The sequence below is a fragment of the Sapajus apella genome, unplaced genomic scaffold (genome assembly GCF_009761245.1).
Source record: "Sapajus apella isolate SASKATOON/1434 unplaced genomic scaffold, GSC_monkey_1.0 scaffold97, whole genome shotgun sequence".
Lineage (NCBI taxonomy): Eukaryota > Metazoa > Chordata > Mammalia > Primates > Cebidae > Sapajus > Sapajus apella.
This window is the reverse complement of record NW_022437037.1, coordinates 576,208-602,135: the sequence shown is the minus strand read 5'-3', so window position 1 is coordinate 602,135 and position 25,928 is coordinate 576,208. Positions and strand designations below refer to the sequence as shown.

The following is a 25,928-nucleotide window of genomic DNA, read 5'->3' as shown; positions in this document are numbered from 1 at the left end:
GAAAACACCAACAACACTGAATAGAAAATAAAGCTGCTAACTAATCAGCTGCAGTTGGGTATATAATGGTGAACTTTAAGCAAAACAATTTAATAGCCAAAGGATTGGTGGGGTTGGAAAGAAGGCAAAAAACTAAGAGGAATTCTCTTATCTCATCAAATTGAGGATGAGTCTGGTAAGACAACAAACTCCCCCCACTGCCCAGCACGTGATAGGTACTCAGTAATTGTTGATGACAATATTAACATTGATGATACAGAAGTCCAAATGTAAAGTAACAAGGGCCAGAAGTAGAACTATAATGTGGAAACGAAGACAGGTTCAGATTCTGAAAATGTTATGGAGCATGATATGTAAAGCGGAACATGGGAATAAAAGACTATATTGATAACTTGGGAAAAGGGGGGATAAAAAAGATTATATTGTGATATAAAAAATAGAATGCATTAGTAAAGAGAAAACTGAGAAAAGGAGAGATTAAGCATATCTCTTAATTTCTCTGTTTTTACACATTTACACATAGTTCTTTGATATACACAACAAAGAGCTAATGCCATCTGGTGTGACAGAAGATACTACAATGATTTATACTGCCACAAGTCCTAGAAGAAGTACTAGAAAGCCATATCTAGCTGAAACTGCAATGCCAAATAGATTTGTCTAAAACAAGTGGGGTATGGGATGGAAATCGGACTTATTTTTACGATGAGGAAAGAACCTTTCATGGTTAAGTAGGGAGGGTTTTATTATTGCCATATTCTAATTTGGTTTATGAAGTCAATGTGCATTCAATCAACAAACGTTTATTAAAAACATTCTATATGCCAATCCCACAGGATCTGTGTGTGCCTCTGGGGGAGACAGAAATGTGCAGGACATCCTTTCCTCAAGCTGTTTATAATCTCACTAGAAAGATAAATCATGCACATATAAAAAGTAAGATTACAACACAAGATTTAAATACAGCTGACCCTTAAACAATGCAGGGGTTAGGGGCACCGGACCCTACACAGTCGAAAATCTGAGTATAATTTTAGACTCCCCAAAACTTAACTCCTAATAGCCTACAGTTGATCGGAAGCCTTAATGATAACATAAACAGTCAACACCTGTTTTCTATGTTATATTTAGTATATACTGAGTTCTCATAATAATCTTACAGAAAATAAAATATTAAGAAAATATCAAGGAAGAGAAAATGTATTTACTGCTCATTTAGTGAAAGGAGATCATCACAAAGGGGGGGAGGAGGAGGAGGAGGAGGAGGAGGAGGAGGAGGAGAGGGGTTGGTCTTGCTGTCTCAAGAGTAGCAGAGGTGGAAGAAAAGCAGAGTATAAGTGGACCTGCACAATTCAAACCTGTGTTGTTCAAGGGCCAATTATTAAAATCTATTTGTAATACAAACTAGAAAAACAATATTGATGTATTCTTTAATTCCATTCTTAAATAACTGCTATCTAAACAGTGTAAGTAAGAAATAAATAACGGCCAAATGGGTGATACAAAAAATAAGTTTTATGATTTAGAGGAGGAAGGAATCCTAAAGGAAGTACACAGCATTTTAGTTAAAGGGGAACCATAAAACATGATATACATTTAAAGCATACTACAGAAAATGATATAGGGAGATTTTTTTTATATTATTGTTACACTGTGAGGCAGAAATTAATTGTCCTTAAGGAAAGAAAGTACACCAGTCTGACAAGGTCAAAAGGACGTAAGGGAGTGTGAAAAGCTAAGTCTTCTCTGAGTCTCTAAACTAGGTTAAGGTCTTCTTTGATGCTTTTCTCCAAAATCCTATAACCACACATAGTGTTGTTTCTAATTTGTAATGTGAGTATATCATCAGCATCTGGTATACAGTTAGTGCACAATAAATGATGGTTGAATGAACAAAAGAATGAAAACCCAATTTATAAACAGCTAAAAATTCTAGGCCAGAGAATTTGAACTTCATCCTACAGGTGGTGGGGAATAATTAAATGTTTGAGTAGCATGATATGAACTGTATCGTAGGAAGTGACATTAGAAAAGCAAGGTAACAGCAGAATGTCAGGAAGATTGAACCAAGAACTAGAACCAAGAATTCTAGTTGGTAGGTTATCAGAATAATCATTTACTGAGTGCCACCCAAATGCCAATTTTTTCAAATCTATCTCTGTACTCGTTCTCTTAAAGTAGAACTTCCTTCCCTTCCTTATCTAGTTAGCCCTACAGAACCTTCAAAAGACATACTTTTTTGCAAAGATGTTCATTATAACATTATAATAATGAAAACTAAAAGACAACTGAAATGTCCCAGAAGATGGAAATGATTAAGGAAGTCATAATACAGTAACTTAAATAGTAAGTATAGTCAACAAAATTACTCCTAAAAATTGCTAACATGGTAAGTACTTACTTTATAGTACTAACGAGAAAAGCTCATAAAACTGTAAAAATAAGTTATTTCAAGTACAAAACAAAACATGTATAAAGAAATGAGAAGAATGAGAATAACACAAATTGGTAACTTACCTTCCTAAAGGGCAATTTAGCAGTATCTATTATAAATGAAAATGTGTGTACACTAGGAGTTCCATGTATCCCCAAAGAAACTCTAGTGCATGGACCAGGGAGACATAGGAAATGTTAGTCACAGCCAAACACAGAGGTTTCCTGGTGCTTGCTTTATGAAATCAGCGTCCATCCATATTATTATTTCATGATTGTACACTATTCAACTGAATGAAAGTACATATTACGTATTCATTGAGCAACTGATGGACTTTTGGGTAGGGTTTTCCCCTTTTTTGCTATAATAAAACAAAGCTGCTATGGACATTCAAATACATATTTCTAGACAGACATGTGCAAACCTTTCTCTAGGATATATACCTAAGAGAAGAGCTTCCGAGTTTATAGGGTATGCCAATCTTTGACTTTGCTAGCTCTTGCCAAATTATTTTACAATAGTTGTACCAATTTATATTCCCACTGGCAATATATGAGTTTCTGTTGTTCCTCATTCTTGTCAACACTTAGAATTTTAAGTTAATATAGATTCCTTTTATGTGTTCTATCTTGGTGAATGCTCCATGTGCACTTGAAAGGAATGCATATTCTGCTCTTATTGGGTAGAGTGAAATTCTCAATTAGTTCAAGTTGGTTGATAGTATTGTTCAACACTTCTATCTTTACTAATGTTTCCAATGATAGCCCAATGTTGCATTAATCACATAAGCTGAACCATATTATATATCTATGCATTGCTGGACTGACTTTGGCAACATTTTGTTTCGAGTTTTTCCATTTATATCATGAATACAATGAGCTTGTCATTTTCCTTTCTTCTATTGCTACCTATTTCAATATCACAGTTATATTAATGTTATATAATTAGTTTTAGAGTACACTTTGGTTTGCGACAGTATATAACTTGTGTAAAATTGAAATTATCAATTCATTGAATGTTCAGAATTTCATAGAAAAATCCTCTGGTTCTGATGTTCTCTTTGTGGCAATATTTTAAACTACTGACTTTATTTATAAGATTACGAATGCTTCTTGAGACAGGGTTTAGTCATTTGTGCATTTCTACCAAATTTCACTTCACCTAAGATGTCAAATGAATTGACGAAGTGTTCATGATATTCCTTCTTTTTAATTTCTGCTGTATATGCTTTATCCTCTTTCAGATCCAATGGTATTTACTTGTGCTTCTTCTCTGTGCTTTCTTCTTCTTTTTCATTTGCATTTCATGAATCTTTACCAGAGGTTTGTCAATTTCATGAATTTTCAAAGCACAAACTTTTGCTTTGTTAATGCTTTCCACCGTATCTTTGTTTTCTTTTATTTACTCATCTTCAAGTTTTTATTATTCCCTTTTTTCTCTTTTCCTTTGGGTTTATCTAGCTGCTCTTTTAAGTTCTGAAGTTGTATTTTAGCTAATTAACTTGAACACCTTTAAAATTTTTATAATGTAAGCATTTAAAGCTAAAAATAATATAAAGCTTTAGTCATATCTCCAATGTTTATATAAACTGTACTTTTATCATTTTCAATCAAAGATTTTGACAATTTCTCCACAATTCCTTTGAGTTTGGCTTTAAAAAATTTTTAAACTTCCAAATGTTATAGGAATTACTTATTTTTTAGTTATATTTGTTCATTTATAACCACTTGTTTGGTTAGAATATGGTATGTGTCATGCTAATTCTTTCCAATTTGTTAAAGTTTGACTCATCGTTTTTTTCAATATTCCTACATATTCTTGGGGGAAAATGCATATTCTGTAGTCGCTGGTGATATATCCTCCACATGTCCACTAAGTCAGGTCTGTTAATTGTATTATTCAATTTTTCTATATATTTACAAATTTTTTGTCTGATTGTTCTATCATTTTCCAATAGGAATATGGTAACATCTCCCCAACAATTAGGAATCCATTTCTCCTTGAAATTCTGTCAATTTTTGCTTTATAGTCTGAAGCTATGTGTTAGGTATACACATTTAGGATTGTTACAGTTTTCCTGTCTAATTGGACCATTTATCAAGATATAGTGTCTCCCTTTATCTCTAGAAATGCTTATTATTATATTTTTATCTCTCTCTTTTTTTTTAATCTCTGTTTTTTTTTGACAGTGTCTCACTCTGTCAGATTGCCTGGCCTGATCTGATGGTTTTATAAAGGGGTGTTTCCCTGCCACCATGTAAGATGTGCCTTTCAGCTGGGCAAGGTGGCTCATGCCTGTAATCCCAGCACTTTGAGAGGCCAAGGCAGGTGGATCACTTGAGGTCAGGAGTTTGATAACAACCTGGCCAAAATGGTAAAACCCCATCTCTACTAAAAACACAAAAATTAGCCAGGCGTAGTGGTACACACCTGCAATCCCAGCTACTTGGTAGGCTGAGGCAAGAGAATCCCTTGAACCCAGGAAGCAGAGGTTGCAGTAAGCCAATATCATGCCACTGCACTGCAGCCTGGGCAACAGAGTGAGACTCTGTCTCAAAAAAAATAAATAAATAAAAGATGTGCCTTTCACCTTCTACCATGATTGAGGCCTCCCCAGCCACGTGGAACTGTGAGTCCATTAAACCTCTTTTTTTAAATAAATTACCCAGTCTCAGGTATGTCTTTATCAGCAGTGTGAAAAAGGACTAATACACATGGTCAACACTTATCCACAAATTTTACCAAAAATTTTTACATGGTCAATACTCACAAATTTCCCATTTTCCTTTCTCATTATTGTTGCTACTCAGACATTCCTTCTGAGGATTTTTATTTATTCTTAAAATATATCCTTTACAAATTATTTTAGTGGTATCTATTGGTATTGAAAGCTTTCAATTATGAGTCTGAAAACACCTTTATTTTGCCCATGCTCCAGATATTTTCCATGGATAGACAATTCTAGGTTGATCATTCTAGTTAATTTCTCTCAGAACTTTGAAATTATTTCATTGAATTCTGGCTCATATTGCTCCTCCTGAGAAGCTAGCTGTCTGTTTATTCATTGTTGCTCTTTTCTCTGGTTTAGAGAATTTTTTTCTTTAATCTTTGGGGTTATGCAGTTTCATTATAATATACCTCGGTAAGTATATTTTCCCATTTATCCCAGTTAGAATTTACTGAGCTATGTGAATTTGAATACCAGTATATTTCATCAATTCTGACATATTCTCAGCTAAATATCTATTCGAATATTGCTTCTTCTCCAATTTTTAAATTCTTTATTCCTGGAACTATGAATTAAACGTCTTTTGGGGTTTCTTACTCTATCCTCTTATCATCATTTTCATATTTTCTCTTTCTTGTAATGTATGCTAGGTAATTTCTTTATATCCACTGTCCACTAATTCTCATCTTAAACCATTTCTAAGAATTTTCTTTGCTTTTCACATCTGTCTTGTTAATTTTAATGGTTCCTGTTTGGTTCAACATATTTTCAATCTTGAATTTTTTAAAAATATACTTATCTTATTTGCTGTACCTGATTATACAAATATCTTCAGACTTCTCAGCCTGATCCTCCAGTTTGATGTTTCTGGTAACTCATAATCATGGTGGCTTTTTAAACTCAGGTATCTTCTTTTTTTCTGTTTCTTCGTTGTTTAATTGTGAGCCCATGGCCCTCAAAAATTCATCTGTGTGAATTTTTAGACACCTGTGTTTTAAGTGCTTTCCACCAGAAAAGACAGGCATTTTACAGATGCCTAGAAGTACTAATAACTCACTTCAAACTGTATTTTCATCATGAACTTTCTTGGGCCATAAGGAAAATATGATTTCCATACCAAATCAACTGAATGTAGGGTATGACTAAGGTCTGTCTCACCTGAGACCACGAGCAAGTTCACTCTCTGAGAGTACTTTCGTTTCAGAGATTCTGGCTTTATGTGAAAACCTCTGATTTTGTTTCTTAAGCTACGCATATCTCTTTTAAAACCTTCATTCTAGGTCATCAAGACTGACAGATACCCCCTACTCCACGCCCCTGGAATAAATGCCAGCTCTTGTATCTGTAGAATCACCCTCCATCCTTTCTTTCGGCCAACATTTATGTCTTTAACTTTACTACACTGGCTCAGCCATGCTTTTGAAATGAAGCTCTTTACTGTATAGACAGCATTTTTAAGTGTTCTATGCCAGATGAGGTTTTTCTGCACATTCAATCTACCCATATGGCCAGAAACTGAACTACAATCTATTCTCCAATGTAAATAAAATCAAAGTAATGTCTCTAGTTTTAGTTTTCTTTATAAAATGGGTATAACAGTACCTACCTCATAGAGTTCTTACAAAAACTAAATGAATAAATTCATTGCTCAGCACAGTGCCTAGAACACAGGAAGCATGTAAAAAAAAATATTGCAGGCTAGGTGTAGTGGTTCAGACCTGTAATCCCAGCACTTTGGGAGGCCAAGTTGAACAGACAGCTTGAGTTAAAGAGTTCAAGACTAGCCTGGACAACATGGTGAGACCCCGTCTCTACAAAAAATACAAAAACTACCCAGGCATGGAGGCATACACCTGTGATCCCACCTGCTGGGAAGGCTCAAGTAAGAGGATAGCTTGAGACCAGGAGGTCAGGGCTGCAGTGAATCATGATTATGTCACTGAACTTCAGCCTGGGAAACAAAACGAGACCCTGTCTCAAAAAAACAAAAACAAAAATGAAAACAAATACATATCTATATATCTATATATCTATATATAGATATCATTATTGTTATAGTTGGCTTGGGCCCAATATTCTAACCATGATCATCATCATTGTTATAGTTGGTTTGAGCCCAATATTATAACCTGCTAAATTTTGTATAGCTTTTAGAGTAATGGTTTTATACTTGAACAGCTATTCCTCCAGCAACATTTTAAAAAATCCAATCTAAAAATTTATTACCCATGCCTTCTATTTTTCTATCCAAATAACTGGTATTTTTTTTAAAAAACTACCTCAGGTAGGACCAAGGACACATCTATGGTGAATGGTCCTAAAGATATCAATCTAGGATGAAATTCATCACTTGTATGCTTGTTAAACTACATTTCTAACGCTTCCTTTTGAAATCCTTTCATGGTTTTTTTTTTTTTTGAAATGGAGTCTTGCTTTGTCACCAGGCTGGAATGCAGTGGCGCAATCTTGGCTCGCTGCAACATCCGCCTCCTGGATTCAAGCGATTCTTCCACCTCAGCCTTCCTAGTAGCTGGGACCACAGGCGCGTGCCACCACGCCTGGCTAATTTTTTGTATTTTTAGTAGACACAGGGTTTCACCACATTGGCCAGGATGGTCTCAATGTCTTGACGTTGTGATCTGCCTGCCTCGGCCTCCCAAAGTGCTAGGATTGCAGGCGTGAACCACCATGCCCAGCCTCATGGTATTATTTTTGTCAAATGATCACTGAGGGATATGATAAGATCCCTATTAACAGATGTCACGAGACCCTAGATTTGCCATTACAATTGCTTTGTAATTACACAGATGTAGTACAACTTATGTTTACCTAACACAACCATAAAAACAAATTCACCTCTTTATGGATGACTTAGGAGTGAAAAGAGCAAGTAAGAAAAAAAATGCAGTGGCCTAAAGAGTCATCAAATTCAGTATTGAGGTATCATGGAAATCACCAAGTATAGCTTTGTACACTGTCAAGAAGGAATATTAACAGAAGAAAAATCATTGTCGACATTTTTGAAATTTTTTTAAAGCAGAAATATTATGCTATTTTAAAACAAAGTTACCGTTTTAGAACAAAGCATAGCCCCATTAGCTAGAAACAAGATATAGAAGCTGAAAAATCATGTATCTGTAACCCTCCCTGGACACATACAGAGACCTCTTGTCCTTTACTCATCCCTCTAATAAAATAGCCATGATGATTGTTTCTTTGTTTCCCTCTTGCCATCAAGGCAGAGAGATGTCTTTGTTTACCTATCTTAACCTGTTCTATAATGTTACCTCTCTTTCTAATAGGGAAATACTACAAGGGAAGCAGCAGACAGTTAAGTGCAAAGAATGAGATTAACACATAATAAGCACTCAACAAATAAATAATTATTTCACTTATAGTTAGAATAATGCCATATTTTAAACTAACCCTCCATAAAAGTATAAAATAACAATACATATATTTAATTGTGATCAAAGCAAATATACAGTATGTGATAAAACTGACAAAAAAGGCAACGTGGAATATTATGCAGCCAAGTAAACATGATGACATAGAATGACTTGCTAACATGGAAAGATGTCCACAATATACTATTCAATAAAAGATGCCAGCTATACAACATCATATTTAACTCACTTTTGAAAAATGATATATATGTGTTTAGCACTGCGTATTTAGAAGAGTGGTAATCTCTGAGTAATGAGATTTATGTGACTGTTGCTTTTTCTTAAATACTTTTCAATGCTGTTTGAATATTTTAACAGCTAACAAAAACTCTTTTATAATCCAAAAAAAGCTAAAGCTATTTTCTTTCGTAGGGGGAAAAAACTGGGGGGAAAAGGCAGGAAGGCAAGCAGGTAAGCTACATATAACACACTTTATCCTGACACTTTACCTAAGCCTAACTTAACTACATGATTCTCAGAGGTTTTCTCACAGCAGCCACTTATGAAAACAGACAATAGGCTAATGACAATTTCACATTCTTCTAGAGGCAGAACTAGATAATCTTTATCTCTTCTAATCCTTAGCTTTTTTATAGTGGTCTGACTTAAATGAGTTTAGTGCTCCAGATAAGTGACACCATCCTTCCATTTATAAGGTGCTTTGGGATCTTTTGAAAAGGGAAATGTTATGCAAAAAAATCAGATCTGTTCTTCCTTATTACTCAAAGTCCCGTTGGGGCTATAGGAATGAAGTCCATGTTCATTTAGAGAGGCCAGAAACATCCAGATTACTGTTAAAACATAGTAATAATAATTTTATAAATCATACTAAATAGGAATTATTATGGAAAGAAGGTTATATTTTCATCTATCTAATGAAGCACTGCAGATAAGGCCACAATCTATAATTTAGAACAAATATAGTCATAAAGATACTACAGAAATTCCCTAAGAAACACAATTATTTTCTCTAGGATTACTGAATTTCTTCTCACAAAGACACATGATTTAGACCTAATATAAGAACATACTCACATGTAACTGCTCCTGACTTACTCTCCAGGAAATAGAAAATAAGATCTTTTCTTAGAAAAAAGTACTGAAGTTTCCTTGAGACTTCTGGCTATATAGAAAATCATTTTTCCTCGCAATTATGAAATCAACCAATCCTACGGAGTTCTCTACATGAAGACTCCAGAGCTTTCTAGAAAATGTAGGTTTAAATCCTGATGTAGCATGGCTGTAAGTTACCCAGCTTGTCATGTGGATGAATACGTAGGAAGTACTCAGAATAGTACCAGGCACAATAAATGTTAGTCTTACTGTTATGCATGCACAACTGATAAAAATGAAAGACAAAATTAGCTACATGAGCACAGGCAAGTCATCCAATTTCTCTTTGAGACTCAATTTCCCCATTTCTAAACAAGATGTTTATACCAGATGTGATCTCATGCCTTTCCTATATGTGTTCTCTATAATCTAGGACAGGGGTCCCCAGTCCCCAGGCCATGGACCAGTGCTGGCCCATGGCCTGTTGGACCAGTCCAGACCCACGGCAGGAAATGAGCAACAAGTAAGCAAGCAAAGCTGTATCTGTATTTATAGCCGCTCTCCATCGCATTACCGCCTATCGCATTACCGCCTAAGCTTTGCTTCCTGTCAGATCAGCAAAGGCATTAGATTGTTATAGAAGCATGAACCCTATTGTGATTTGCACATGCAAGGGATCTAGGTTGCATGCTCCTTACAAGAATCTAATGCCTGATGATCTGTCACTGTTTCCCATCACCCGCACATGGGACCATCTAGGTGCAGGAAAACAAGGTCAGGTCTCCCACTGATTCTACGTTATGGTAAGCTGTATAATTATTTCATTATATATTACAATGTAATAATAATAGAAATAAAGTACACAATAAATGTAATGTATTCGAATCATCCTGAAACCATCCTACCCCACCCCCACCCCCATCCATGGAAAAATTATCTTCCATGACACCACTCCCTGGTGCCAAAATGGTTGGAGACTGCTGACCTAGGAGATGCTGAACAGCCAGGCAGTAAGCTCTAATAATTGACTCCCAAAATTCTTCTCAAAAAGAATATGTTCTCTAGATCCTGGTCCCTCAGGATACTAATCAGATTTTCTTTAAATGGCTCCAAGTCACAAAAGTTTAAGAAATCCTGCCTATTATATTACTCTCATGGGGAATCCCAAGGTATATCATCATTTTAAATGCTCTGAGAAGTTCTGCAAAATTCTGTTTAGTCTAACATTTCTCAAGCTCACTTTGACCCTGGACAGTTTATTCTCTTTCTTCATTATCTTTCAATTGTTCCATGGAACACGCTTTGGAACATCCTCTATTGGTTTATAAGCCATTCTCCCCATTGTTAACTGCTTCTCTAAGAAAACAGGGACTTCTCAAATTTCATGAATAACACCTACATTGGAACTAAAAGCTTCTTAATTGGGAAATTACATGACTAGAAAAAAAATTGCTCAGGTATGATTAGTAAAAAAAGAAGGAAATAAATACATGGGGCAAAGCTAATTATTAAGAGAAAAGGAAAAACTGTATGAGACAGTAAGAAAAAAAAAAAACAGTGATGAAGAAACACCTAGTAACCAGTAATAAGAAATGCTGGTTTCTTAGGTGTTTCTCCATCACTTCATTTAATCGTCTTACAATGTATTCACCTGTTACTACAGCATTTCACAGAATCTAAACTCTGTCAATTCTACTAGAGTACAATGCTCCTTAATTCTTAGAAAGTATCTTCTGTACTTACTAAAAAGGTCTTTTAGACTTTTTAAAGATCAATTTTAAAAATCATGTCAGCCAGGCACAGTGGCTCATGCCTATAATTCCAGCACCTTGGAAGGCAGAAGCAGGCAGATCACTGAAACCCAGGAGTTCAAGACCAGCCTGGCCAACACAGCAAGACCTCATCTCTACAGGAAAAAAAAAAAAAAAAAATAGCCAAGCGTAGTGGCATGTGCCTGTAGCCCCAGCTACTCAGGAAGCTGAGGTGGGAGGATCACTTAAGCCCAGGAGACAGAGGTTGCAGCAGTGAGAGGAGATCACACCACTGCATTCCAGCCTGGGCGACAGAGTGAGAACCTGTCTCAAAATAAAATAAAGTAATAATCATACATCTCTCTTACACATACATGAAAAGAAAAAATATATATAAAATAAATTTGTTAATACAGTCCTAAAAATGACTCACATTCGAATCTGACTTATTGACTTATTGACATTCGAATCATTTATTGACTCAGTTCTCAATATCCACGTTTCCATACAAGATCACCCTTTGTGTAATCAAGAATGCTGGTGATACAGCATTCCTTAAAAAGTATACCACTACTGGCTGGGTGCGGTGACTCATGCCTGTAATCCTAGCACCTTGGCAGGCCAAGGCAGGTGGATCATGAGGTCAGGGAATCGAGACCATCCTAGCCAACGTAGTAAAACCCCGTCTCTAGTAAAAATACAAAAAAATTAGCTGCGTGTGGTGGTGCATTCCTGTGATCCCAGCTACTTGGGAAGCTGAGGCAGGAGAACTGCTTGAACCTGGGAGGCGGAGATTGCAGTGAGCCAAGATCATGTCACTGCACTCCAGCCTGGCAACACAGCGAGACTCCATCTCAAAAAAAAAAAAAAAAAAAAGTACTCCACTATTAATTTTCTTCCAAACTACTGATATACTCATTCCATGGATTTTGATGCTGGTGTTCTGTTGCTCTTACCATTTGTCGCAGGAAGGTTTTCAAGCACAACCAGGCAAGTCATCAAATGGTTTGTTGACTGAAACATCAAGAGACTACATATACCTACTAATGCCACCAGGAAAAACACCAAGTTCTTGTATATACAGGCAATGCAACCACAACACTACCAACTGGCTGGCAGCAACTGTTAAGATGCCATTGTTTGTGAAAGGCATCCTGATGACAGAAATGTGAAAATGTTTATTTAAAGTGGACTTTAGTATCAATGAAATATGACATGTCTCCTTACATTCCCCCAACTATTTTTTATAAAAGCTTTGTTGAGGTACAGTTCACTTATTATACAATTTACCTAAAGTATACAATTCAATGGTTTTCAGTATATTCACAGAGTTATGCAACAATCACAATCATTTTCTAATATTTTCATCACCCTCTCTCAAAATTCCCCATTAGCAGTCACTCCCCACCACCCTACATCCCTTGCTTCAGCCCCTGGCAACCACTAATCTACTTTCTTTCTCCATAGATTTGCCTTTTCAGGACATTTCATATAAATGTAATCTCATAATATGTGGTCCTTGATGAACGGTTTCTCTCACTTGGCAAAATGTTTGCAATGTTCATACATGTTAAAGCATGTCAATACTTCATGCCTTGCTCTGGCTGAATATTTCAATATTCCATTGTATGGATGTACCATAATTTGTTTATCTATTAATCAGTTTGGGTTGTTTTATCTCTTGGTTATTATGAGTAAAGCTGCTATGAACACTTGTGATTTTTTTGGTGAAGATCTATGTTTTCATTTCTCTTGGGTATATACCTAGGCATAAAATTACTGGGTCATATGGTAAATATATAGTTAGCCTTTGGAGGAACTGACAGAATATTTTCCATTTTCCTTTCCCACCAGCTGTGTAGGAGGATTTCAATTTCTACATATCTTTACCAACACTTGCTGTTATCTGCTCCTTTATTACTTTTTTCTTTGAGACAAGGTCTCACTCTATAACCCAGGCTGGAGTATAGTGGCTCAATCACAGTTCACTGTATGCAGCCTCAACCTCCTGGGCTCAAGTGATCCTCCCAACTCAACCTCCTGGGTAGCTGGGACTCATACTCGATTATTATTTTTTTTTTTGGTATTATTATTATTTTTTGTCTAGACCAGCCATGTTACCCAGGCTGAACTCAGGCTTCTGGGCTCAAGTGATCTTGCCTCTGCCTCCCAAAGTGCTAGGATTACAGGCATGATGAGCCACCAAGCCTGGCCTGGCCTGCCCTTTTTATTATAATCATCCTAGTAAGTGTAAAGTGCTATCTTGTTGAACTTTTGATTTGCATTTTTCTGATGACTAATGATGCGGAATATCCTTTTTTTTTTTTTTGATGGAGTCTCACTCTGTCATCCAGGCTGGAGTGCAATGGTGTGATATCGGCTCACTGCAACCTCCACCTCCTAGGTTCAAGAGATTCTCCTGCTTCAGTCTCCCAAGTAGCTGAGACTACAGGCACTCGCCACCATGCTCAGCTAATTTTTGCATTTTTAGGAGAGACGGGGTTTCACCATGTTGGCCAGGCTGGTCTTAAACTCCTGACCTCAGGTGATCCACCAGCCTTGGACTCTCAAAGTACTGGGATTACAAGCATGTAATCCCTGGCTGATGGTAAACATCTTTAAATATGCTCACCAGAACGTATAAATAATAATTTTTCTTCATTGGAATTTCTTTCCTAATTTGCCCATTACACTAACACATATTTAGCTGGTCATTAGATTTTCCAACTATCCAAATATAATCACTGCAGCATTACCTTCATTGGCTACCTAGAATTCTTTAGTTTTCTACTGTGCTAATTGTGATTTTCACTCATACCACTGACTGATATCCAGCTCTCCTCTCCCCCGGGCACATGCTAAGTTTATACTACCTGGTCCCTTGGGATTGGCCACATGAGTTTGAGAGCAAGACTTGTGAGCAAGAATTATGAACATTTGTTACTTGTAAGCCATACTCTTTAACTGCTGTTCAGATAACATCCAGAAGTTGCCTTCCTTATGGGAGGACAACTGGCAATGTTTGAGAGATGGTGGCTAATTCATTAGCCCGGATTCCTATGTGACTCCATGAGCAGAGCCACATACAGACCCACAATGAATGTGGTATGAGAAATAAACCTTTGTTTTAATGCCAAAAAGATTTGGAGGGAGATTGTTACAGTGGTATAAACTAACTCAGCCTTTCTCAGCTGGGGTCCCATAGGAGATTTAAGCCAAAGAGAAAATTACTTGAGTGACTGCTTTTTCAATTCCCACAATGACAGTACATAGCTACTTACATTCTAGCACAGGAGAGGCAATAGGCCAACCTTATGGTAAGAAGGGCTTACAATCCCTATCTTTACTGATAGCATACATTTTCATTGTCTCTATGCTTATATAAGGGAACACTGATAGAGAAATTAGCTAAACCTTGAAGACTAGATCTGCTATAAATACATGTCATATAATTATAACCAAATACCCAATACTGTCTAGGAATTCCATTACATGTCTATTGATCACCTTTTATACTGACCACACCAACAAATTCTACAAAGCATGGATCATGTAGTGTCCTGTGGGTTTTGAAATTACAAAGATCCAAATTCAAATCTAAGCTCAGTCGCTTACTGGCTGTGTCACTTCAGTTCTCTGAGCCTCAGTTTTCTCATCTACAAAATGGAAACATTAATAACTGCCTGATAAGGCTATTCTAAGACAAGTGAACATAAAGCACCAAACATAATCACAAAGAAATATGAAGTCCCTTCCTCAAGTCTGCAATCCCACCCATTGGAGGCCTTGCAGTAGCAATGTTCTTCACTGCCTTTCCTCTAACAATAATAAACACTTACAAGTTATGATAAATGCTATGAAGGACAGAGTCCAAGAATAACAGGGAAGACCAACTTTAGCAAAGTCAATTAAGAAAGTTCTTTCAAAGAGATAACATTTAAGTAGAGACCTGAAAGACAAAAAATGATCTAACCATTTTCTCTTATCTCATCACCTCCCTGATCCAGGCCTATACTATCATTTCTCCCACTCTAGAACTCTCCATCACCCGCTGTGGGCCACTTGACCTCTGCTTGTAAACATGCACAGTCCTCTGTTCATGGGCAGAAGCAGTAGTTACACAACCTCATTTAACTTACTACTATCTCTAGCTATTCATTTTATATTTACCACTATTAAAGACAATTAAAAGAATGGGCCAAAGTCTTTCAAAAGTAGGATTCCCAAAAGTGAAATATGCATTTACTTTCTAGAAATATCACTTTCGAATGGAACCCCATTCATTTAAATGCATTGATTCCAGTGTATTGATTTTTAAGAAACAGTCATATTTACTTATGACATTTCATTTATATCCTGAAAATCCACTTGTTATCTTTTAGATATGGCTGCCATTTAGCATTATGCTATCATATGTAAATGACATGCACATGTACAGATATACAATAAATGGGAAATAAGCTTTGAAATTACAGCTTAAACAATATCATATATAAACAAGAGGTATAATGAGCAGACCATACTTGCTTTTTATCAAATGTCTTACTTAAACTTTCAGACTCCCAGGTAGTTGAGACTACAAGCATGCAACACCATGCTCAGCTGATTTTTAAACTTTTTCTAGCAATGGGGTCTCCCTATATTGCCCAGGCTGGTCTTTAACTCCTAGGCTTACATGATCCTCCCACCTTGGCCTCCCAAATGCCACAATTATAGGAGTGAGCCACCACACCCAGCCTTAATGCCCTTTTGATGCTCATCATTTAAATGTTTTCGTACCCATGGACTCTAACAATTTTCTGAATTTATGCATGGCCCCTTTCACGTGAAAATATTTCTATGGCAAACTAAGGGCACCCTTACTCCAATTGACTACACCTTTTTAAAAATAATGCATTTCTTATATCCATAATTTAAAAGTACCAACTTGTTTGCTAAAGAAAAGATTTTGGCAGGTCATAAAAATCCCCTAATTCACATATGATGTGTTTACATACACTTTTACTTGAAACATCAAAATGCTATGCAGAAAGATACCCAAATTCTTCCTAAGTAAAATAGCCTTTATTATTTTACTACAGTTTATTATAAACATGTTATAGCTATATAATAAACATTTTCATGTATAGCTACTAATTTCACATGTAAAATTCTGTTCCACCAAGAATACTGTAAATAGGAGTGGCTTTTAATGGAATAACAACAAAGATAATATTACTTCTTGAGGTAAGTTTTAAAGAAATGTTTTTGGAGTCTAAATGAAGAAAAAGTCTTAAAAACATATGATACTGGGTGTCAGATCGGAGAAAGGGTAATGTATATAAATGTTTACCTAAAGCTTTTGGAGAAATGAGAGAGTAGAAGGGAAAAATAGGGAGAGACGGGATTTATCTATAGCTCTGAATACAAGTTGAGCATCCCTAATCCAAAAACCTGAAATTTGAAATGCTCCAAAATCCAAAACTTCTTGTATATTGACATGATACTCAAACAAAATGTTCACTGGAGCATTTTGGGTTTCAGATTTTTAGATTAGGGATATTGTACCAGTACCACAAGTATTCCAAAATCTGAAGAAATCTGAACTCCAAAAATACTTCTGGTCCTAAGCACTTTGGATAAGGGATACTCAACCTGTACTTTCTCCATAAACAATAAATGCCAACAATATTTCCTTCCTATATATAGTTTAAATACCCTGACATTCAAATTCTATTCTGAAGAAATCTCAGTATGCTTGCACTCTATCACAAATATTTAATATCAATTTCTGAATGAAGATAAAGCTGAATAAGCTAGGTATATCTTCTTCATTTAAAGCTATAATGAACTTTCAAAAAATTAAACTGTATATTCCTTTAAAAGTCATGAAACCAAACATATGGCACAAATATTACAATGAATATTACAATGGAATTGGGCAGGCATACAACCAAAAGCATTTCCAGATGGCAAAGAAATCATTGAAACAAGAATTACAGAAGTATATTCAAAACAATATTCTGTCTTTGATAATTTAGAGGCAACCATGATAACCACTATTTGTACATGACAGTCATATGAAATAATAAACCTTGCTAGCTATAAACATTACCAAATTCTGACACTATTGATTTATTATGTCTAACAGTGACATCAAACCAAACAACTGACAGAAACAATGTTACAGCTTTAAGAGCAGTTTGTCAACGATTAATACTGCCAAACGGGGTTTAGTTTTATGCTGGGACTGCTTGTCTAGCAGTTGTCAATCCAAGCAAAAATTACTACTGCCACACGTCTGCTAACACAGGCCCGAGGCGCCGCTCCGTTAGCCCTCATTACCCCGATCACTGCAAATACAGATGCAAGGCCAGTCCCTATTTAATATGCGTGTTAATTATGCAAATTATTAATTGGGCTGGTGCTTGAGGACTTGTGTTTATGCCCAGATTAGAGTCAATAACTGTATCACACAGCATTTTAAGCCTGACCTGTGACAGAAATAAAGCAGTGCAGAAAGCAACATTCTTCTCATACTCTTCCGGTTCAGAACATTAGCTCTACACAGAGTATTTTACATTGATTCAAAAAGAGACCCCACTTGGGACACAGATAAACCAAATAATATATCTTTTATTAATATATGTATTTGTTAATATCCCTCACCTGATATTGTTAATAATTATTTATGACATTCATTAAATTACTTTACCAAGTCCATCGTTTCTATAGCTAAAATGTTTAATGCACTAAGCATTAAAGTATATTGTTATAGATATTTTCTTCCAATAAGGCTATGGTTTGGGCCTATTTATATTACATGTCCATAAAAATTGTATGACATGATATTATGTTGTAAATTTTTTTTATTTAAAAAAAATCATATAGATTTAAACCACCAAAGATAGAGCACAAAGCTATAAGATTTTTCCAATTAAAATTTACAGCAGACAATGTTGTAAATTTTATACAGTTGTAATGCTTGCTGCAGTTGTACTGAAATGGGAACTATTGATCAGTATGATTTCCCAGGATACATGAAGGGGGAACAAGGTATTGCATGAACAGAAACAAAACTTTCATTTGTAAAGCTTTCTATTAGACTTTATTGCCTTCATTTGGTTCTAGATGCATCAATCCAATCAGGGAAAATAGTCATATTCTCCCTATAGAATTAGATGAAAGCAAAAACACGACAAAACTCACACACTTAACCAAAAGTAACACTGTGTCCTAGTAAAAGCATAGCTTTGGTATACTGTCAAGATTACATCTATACTTTGCTGGAGGGATATTTATCATTTGAAGGGAATTTTTTTAAAAAGAAAGAAAATCTTGACCTTGAAGAAAGTAAGTCAAAATCAATTAGAATAAAGTATATGCCAACAGGAAGTACTAACACTATATAATATTAGAGGTTGTTTATATAAATATATTAAAGTACTGTATACATTTTATAAATATGTTACTAGATTTATAGATAACTTACAAATAATTTTTAAATTATTTGGTATAAGAAAACTGAAAAACTAGGCCACTGCAAAAAATGTTAATAAAAATATCCTAAACTCAATCTATAAAATTAAATATATTCAGTTACTTGTTCTTGGACTGATTCTCAACTAAAATGAAACTGAAGTTGATTCCATTCTGCCTTGTTTTGTTGTAAGCTTTTGCTGATGACATCTCAAACTTTTCCTGATCTGCAAATAATGCAGTATGGCTTAAGTGAATCAACCATTGAAAGATAGAATTCATGTCAAGAGCACTCCATGCAGATAAGTCAGAAAGATAAAACTAAACTGACCTAATTTGACTTAGTCACCTCATGCTGATACAATCTAGCTTAGTGATAATAAAAATATCTACTATTTACAGAGTACCCACTTTTTCCCAAGCTCTTTTCATAACACCCTTACAAATAGATATTATCTACATTTTTTTAAAATGAGAAAACCAACTCTCAGAAAAGTCCAGTAACTAGTTTAAAGCCATCATTGTAATAAACAGCGAAACTGGAGGTCTGGAACCCATGGTAACTTGACATTCAAAACACAACCTCTTTCAAACCCAAGCTACCTTTCAATTGTCCTAAATGACAGTGATTGCAATCTTAAGTACAAATGAATATGGCTATGAAAATGGGGAAAGAAAGCAATGACATTTTACTCTCTTGGAAAATCTGAGACAACTGAATTAGCTAAAGCTATCTGAGTAAGATGAATGAAACACATTCACTCGCTAAAAATTATAAAGGTATATTTAGACAACTAGAGAAGAAATGTTAATTTCTACAATTAATGATCTTTTCACTAACAATTCTGCAAATACAATCTGAAAGGCAATTATTTAGGAAGCAAGGGTGTTCAATACATTACATTTTTTAATATTTAAAATAAATTAGAGCTGAGTGTGATGGCACATGCCTGTAATCCCAGTAATTCGGGGGGTGGAGGCGGGAAGATCACTTGAGCTCAGGAGTTCAAGTGGGAAACATAGCAAAACCCCAATTCTACAAAAAAAAATACAAAAATCAGCTGGGCATGGTGGTATGTGCCTGTAGTCCCAGCTACTAAGGAGGCTAAGGTAGGAAGATAGCTTGAGCTTGGGAGGTTGGGGCTGCAATGAGCTGAGATGATGCCACTGCACTCCAGCCTGGGTAACAGAGTGAGACCCTGTCTCGAAACAAAAAACAAAAAACAAAACAAAAATTAATTCGTTAATTAAAATAGCAAGTATATATTGGTGCAAAGCTTGGTGCTCTCCAGAGATTCCTATTACAGTGCCATGTTGTGCATGTGTATGCATACTTGTGTGTTTGTTACATATGTGCGTGTATATATATATATAGCAGTCAATTAATATTTCTTGTTTAAATAAATGTATATTTTTCATGTCAGTATCCATTTATTAACTCATATTGAGCATAGCTAAAGTTTTTACTCCCTAAAATATAGCTTCAGCTTAAAAACTTTTTGTTTGGGTATTATTTTAAGAATACTTTTAAATTGTGTTCATGTTAATTCAAGAAACTAAGCAATTAAGTATTCACTTGTAACCATCAAAAACTACTTCTGAAAAACAACAGTTACACATAAACTCAAATAATAGCAATCTTTAATAAGGACACTTAACTGTCACCCAGGTAATTCTAAATTTTCAACTTCAATCTAACATTGACATTTCGTATCATTCAACTTTGTACCTGGATAAATTCAAAGATGGATTTTCCTTTCTTTTCCCAACTAAAGTCATCCAAAAGTTTGAATTGTTAGGGGGGTCATTTGTAGCATCCCAGGTCAGGTACATTTTGGTATATTCTACAGTATTCTAACAGATGACTGATATTCTTCTTTTTGTAAAAATGATCTCCCAGACTCTTCATAACACCCTTACAAACAGATATTATCTACATATTTTATAATGAGAAAACCAAGTCTCAGAAAAGTCCAATAAAAAATGTGGTTTTTACACTAGTTTTTGGACTCTGTCCTCTTGGCGACAGTTCCTAGAAAAAGAGAGCATCAGAGTGTAAGTAGAGCATCAGAGTGTAAGTATATAATACTTGGGGGAATCATGGCTATATTTTGAGGTAAATCAGCAAGACCCTAATTTGTCAGCATTGCTTTTAAGAGTTAGTTTTGCACTTAAAGAAATTCTTAATTCAGATAAGGAGTGCAAGTTAAATTCTGAGGTGTGGAAAAAGATGGTTGAAGCATAATACCAACATGGCCAACAGTATAACCTCTGGGTGGGCCAATACATCACATTCTATACACATACAGACTCCACAGGACAGTCCTGCAAGTTGAGAAAAAGAATGTTTTTAGACACTGAAAGATAAATGGACTTTAATAAAATGTTGACAAAAAACAACTAAAAATAAAACAATCTACTTGCCTTATACAAAGCTGGAGTATTAAGTATGCATCAAAGGCCTACTAAGTATTATATGCTAATTAACAACAAAAAAGTCTACTATTATTGGCATTTACAAGTTCCTAGGGCAGTGCAATCCAATCATGCTGAGTCACTACTAAATGTTGTGTTTAAAAGCAGAGAAAATGTCTCAGAAAAATAACTGGAAAGGTAATATTCTCAGAAAAAGTTACAACTATGAATTTTGTTAAAATTCTAGCATGTTTCATAACAGGATAAAAACAATGTAATAAATCAACCCAAAACAATACCCACCTTCAATGTTTCCAGAGATTGCATACTGACCAACAGTTTATTCAAACACTGAACCAAGCTCTCCTTGATGTGCAGTGGTACTAAAGAGAGTACACATTCAGGCTGTTCAGAAACTGGAACCTCACTGCACACTACAGTGCTTATTCCAAATCTGGTCAATTGTTCTGAAAGCCAAATTGCCCATCTTTACTACTGATCAGTTAACATGAAGAATGTAATAATTTACATAACCTCCCACATTAACGGCTTGAATGAAAACAGGTAGTAAGAAGCAACATTCTACTATAAAGGGAAAAAAGAAATAGACAATGGCTGGATCTAATAATAGGAAAAGATAACAAAGACCTAGGATTCTAGCATCTGGCACTAAATGAACTTTTTTGTAAACTGAATGGTGGTTTCCAAAACTGCTCCAAGCATCGTTCCTTTGCCAAGGCAGTAAACAGCTTTTATCAGCAATAATGATGGCATAATCCCAGCTAAAAAGGAAAGTAACATATGGCAGCAGCCCTCCAAATACCATCCTGACAAAGTAGGGGGCATTTTTATTACAGCGTCCACTTGCAGAAAATCTGCCAGACATCTCTCCCTTTTTTCTGTTCTTTTTATTTATTTGCTTTTAAACAGTTTATCATCTTCTCCAAATTGAATACCACATTTGGGAATTTTAAACTAATGGTTCCTTTTTCTTAAATCCACTCAGAGACATACACAAAAAGATTGCCACATCTAAGGAAGGCTAATAAAATAAAATGGAGCTGCCTCTTTGTTTAAAAAAAAAAACAAAAGACATTAAAAATTTTTTGAAATCTCTAAACTTCCAAAATAAATGCTTTTAATTAAGGAGCATACATCAGCAACCCAGTGACTAAAATACAGTGAGCACCCAAGAAATAATTGATTTCATAGTATAATAAAAGTTCTTAAGAAATTCAGGTGAAAAAATAATGCAAACAAAATATTACTTGGTATACAGCTGAAAAATAACAAATTACAGTAAACTGCAAAGAAATGTATCTATAAATGATCTTAATCTTATTTGATATGTGTTAAAATGTCAGGCTTCATAATATATAGCTCTCATCAAAACAATCACAGTAAAGTATTTTTTAGGCCAACATACTGTTTATCAATAAAAGTGTAAAAAAAAGATGGTCCTATAAAATATACCTTAATGGCCTGTGGGGTGGACTAATGAATCATAAATCCCACCTTGGTTTTCAGTGACGGACTTTCTATTTTCATTGACAAGTCAGTGGCTGTCTTTTTTACCTAGGCTGTTGATCTTTCTTAATACCTTAGATACAATCTGAGAATGACAAAGATACAATGTTGATTTAGAGTTTAAACATTATAATTTGGAAAATTCTTTTACTAATTAACACAGCAATTATTCTCACACTTTAAACATCTCATATACTCAGCCAAATGCAATCCTTTGTTTACTTGAGGCAAATTTATTAGCTGATAGAGGAACTGATGAAAAAGTAAAAGAATGTTAATATTTTTGACATCTCTACCCATAAGTATTTTTTCAGGCTGAAAAATATATCTAATAGTTCCACTCACTGATGTGCACTATAGTTTACCACAGTGTCTATATTTCTGTTGTCAGTTTTACAGTATCTCCCTTCATTAAACCTATCAAGTTTTCCTTTTGATCATGCAACCAAGGCCAGAAGACAGATATCTTCCTGGAACAGAGCAGTCTGCCAAGTCTTTCACAAGACCAGCTTAACCTTCCTATTGATTTTTTCAACACTGCAGCCATTCATTGTTTGTGACATTTGGCTGTCGGCTCTTTAACACCCTTCAACCAAATCAATTTCATATTTTTGTCAATGCTCTGCCAGAGGATGAGTAAAAATAGGAAGAGATTTAGCATGATTTAAAATGTTGATTTTCTCAGTTTTATCTTTAGTTTTTGTAAGGCTTACAAACTTAATTCATGTGCTTATTTAGACTTCTGCAAAAGGCAAGGGGAGAAGCTTTACAAATTATAATTTTTCAGTATAATACTGACTTTATTCTTACTAAATCTTAAAAAAAATTCTATTTTCTTAATGTAAATTCATACTTATACCAATAGCATCCTACCTTAGCTAAAGACTACTATTTAAAAAAAAAAAAAACATTTTCTGTGGTTTGGATGTTTAAATAATATGCAGGAAACACTGAAAATTAATATATATAACATCATCATTACTATGTTTTCAAAAGGCAATGCATGTCAAAAAAAGCCCAAGTCAGCATTTTGCTTAACCTTAAATCTGAACTTCCAGTGTACCTAGATACTAAATGCCATGAACTGCCTTCAGGCTGCCAATGCAAAACCTCCTTTTGACATCAGTTAGAACAACATGTGAAAATCAAAGACACATATGTTCCAAATCGTGCCAAACCTCCCATCGTTCAGAAAATTCTGCAGACACTCATGGTGATAGGTGGTATAAGAACAAAACTTAAAGGAATGAGGCATTTTCACTCCATTTCTGTTGATACAATTTAAAGCTATAATTTAATATTAATTAATCTACTAGGTTGTCTCCTTAACATTAATTATTTTTAAAAAATACACTAAGATGTTGAAATCACAGTTATGTGGTTCATCTAAATATGTATTTAAGGACTTTTTAAAAAGTGAGGTAATGACTTGAAAAGCCTGATGGTCTCTTTGGAACCATGATACATTACTGGACAAAGTATATAAATATAATTCTTCAAAATGTATTGATAACCCAATATACCTATGGTTTTCTGGCATATTACACTTGATCTTAGCCAAAAGGCCGAGAAGCGATGGTTTTCTGGCATATTAACACATGTTCTGAAAACACCCAAACACAGTTATACTGTTGAACAAGTAAAAATTTTAAAGCTGCATGGTAATTGTAAGTATAAGCTTTTATCTAATACATCTAAAGCATTAAAAACACAAATTATCAAGGAGATACAAGTGTTCTGGGCAAAAAAAAACACATACACAAATTAACAATCTGATGACTGAAATAACTTCTATGCAGCCTTTAAGAAATGAAATGTAAATAATTATATTTCTTCAAATCTAAAACTCAACATGGTTTTATGTGCTACTGTAAGGAAAGAAAAAAGTCTGCCAATTAAACTATGACATGATATTGATTATAAGAGGCATCTTGATTTCAGAAATGCTAAAATGGGGAGGGAAAGAATGAACATCTTAGAATCAATGAAACATGGTAATGATGAACTAGAATGACATCTACTATTGGTTCATTATGTGTACCATTTTAAAATGTGCATGTTAAATACTGTGACACAGCACTTCAGGTCACTTTGGAACATTAACATGACCTTCTTCTGCCTAACAAACTGACTCCCACATCATCCTTTTTTTTTAATCCACCCATGTGCACCCTGATATCCTTTCATTCCTTATGGATATGCTGCTATATAAAGGATAGCACAATAAATAAAGCACACATGAGGACATCATAACCTATCTGTTATATTTCCAAATAAATCATCCTGAAAAATTCAACAACTGAGAATTTATGGGATATTCTCTTACAACAATGCTTATAGAAAAAACCCTTTGGAATCAGAAGGACTTGTGTTTGAATAAGGCTCTGCCACTCACTTATTAGCTTTGTGATCCTGGGCAAGCTGATTAACATCTCTGAGCTTCCATTTTTTTTCACTACTGCAAACAGAAATTCTACCTACTTCCTAGAAGTACTGTGAGAGTTAAATAAGGTAAGGTAGGTCAAAATTCTTAATAAAGTATTTGGCACATTGTTAAGTGTTCAATAAGTATTTCTTTTCTTTGTTATCATTACCAAGCTATTACACAAAACCATATAAAAGCTAACAGATACCTGACTCTAGATCAACCTTATCTAGGCTGTTGCTGATGACTCTTTGAAAATTATTATACATTATCACAGAATATACCTGGTAGCAAGTTATATATGATTAGAGCCACAAGAATATAAGTTCCGTAAGGGCAGGCATTTTTTTCCTTTTATTCACCATTCTATCGCTACCATCTAGAACAATACCCAGCAAACTTAGGCACTCAGTAAACCTTTTTGAATGAATTGGGATTTCAATAAACTTAATTTCTGATCCCACACTAAATTTTAACTTGATAGCAAGTCAATGAGGACAATGTAGTAAGACTATTTTTCTTCTATTCTAAATGCTACTGACCATAACAATGTTACCTTTATTGCAATAGCACCAATCTAATTAATTCAACAACTACCTACTGAGCATCTACCATCATAACAGCACAGTACTAGATATTGAGGGAGAAAAAAGTAAGTAGCATAAGACACAACTATTGTATTCCTGGGAAG

General features: G+C 34.9%; 1 protein-coding gene and 1 non-coding gene across 5 annotated transcripts in view; both read right to left on the bottom strand.

The window, feature by feature from the left end:
• Positions 1 to 25,928, bottom strand: part of PBX3 (PBX homeobox 3) — a 235,177-nt gene that overhangs the window by 94,135 nt on the left and 115,114 nt on the right. The gene's annotated exons all lie outside the window — the stretch shown is intronic.
• LOC116536064 lies at positions 24,208 to 24,389 on the bottom strand. Its single transcript, XR_004262462.1, has one exon. It is a non-coding gene; the product is annotated as a U2 spliceosomal RNA (small nuclear RNA).